This window comes from Arachis ipaensis, chromosome B06 (assembly GCF_000816755.2).
Source record: "Arachis ipaensis cultivar K30076 chromosome B06, Araip1.1, whole genome shotgun sequence".
Lineage (NCBI taxonomy): Eukaryota > Viridiplantae > Streptophyta > Magnoliopsida > Fabales > Fabaceae > Arachis > Arachis ipaensis.
The window spans coordinates 22,595,571-22,596,776 of NC_029790.2; the positions used below are offsets into that span (position 1 = coordinate 22,595,571).

Sequence of the window (1,206 nt, forward strand, 5' to 3'; positions counted from 1 at the left end):
TGAAAGAACTAATTTAATCATTAATTAATAAATATTAAATTAATTTATATGATTAAATTTCCAAATCTTTAACGACTAAGGGTTAGTTTTATTAAAGAAATCCTAATCCAAAAATCCTAAAATAATATAACAATAATTAGGTGTTGTGTGGAATCAGCATCATGTGTCAACTAGGTCGTGAATGACATGATATTTTCAAGTTTCCAATCTCAGCAGACAAAGGTGACAAGAGAAATAGTGGTACATGACATACACCAACACAGTGTTTGGAAGTTTCAAGGTTGCTATTTCTGTAAATACGTGACCTTTTTTATCCTCTCCCTTGTTTTCACCCTCTTTTCACATATTTCATAATGTTGTGCATGAATCATCATAATATATAATCAGAGAGATGAGGGCTGATTAATTATTCTACGCAAGAAAGATCAAGTATGTCTTTTCATGTGTAAAGTTAGATTTTCTTAACATTTCTTGAGGGAACATTTAATTACTAATTATATATTTATGAGTGCTAAAGAGTCAAAATCATGAAGATAGCGAATCATGCACAAGAAAGGTAAATGAGACATTTATACACGTATGTATGTTAGTGTGTATATATATACATATAATAATTAACTGAATTATCTTTATAATTAATCATCTCTATATATATATTTTGGTTGCTTAATAAGAATGTATTGCTTTGTCAACTTTGTTATAATTAAATAATAATATAATTACCATGTTTATATATGTTGTAAAATTAAAAATTAAAGGGACGACGTTATACCTAAATTAAAGAAAAAATAAAATATGATCATTATTCATTCTATGTTTGAACCTACTCTTGAATATATATCTGCCAGCTAGCTAGAGATCCCTGTATTATTCTAAAAATACTGTATACATACATATATACATACATAAGGCGGATATATACGCCTTATAATATATAATCACACACACAATTATTTTTAAAGAAATTAAATAATAATCCGAATATAGAGGAGAAAACAAGTTTATGCTGTGTGATCTATAGTTATATATAATATACACCAACCACTAGCCACTATACAATTTTTTATTGTTGTTATTATTATTCTATAAACCAAGCAACTAAAATACAAAAGACAAAATCATTAAAGACCATAAAACGAAGTAATGTTAGAATATAATTGAAGGAAAATAAATCTTCGGTCTTATATATATTCTACCAATTCTAGA

General features: G+C 26.4%; 1 protein-coding gene across 1 annotated transcript in view; it reads right to left on the bottom strand.

Annotated features, from left to right (window-relative positions):
* LOC107648092 (protein CUP-SHAPED COTYLEDON 3) overlaps positions 1–1,206 on the bottom strand; it is a 4,810-nt gene that overhangs the window by 2,360 nt on the left and 1,244 nt on the right. The gene's annotated exons all lie outside the window — the stretch shown is intronic.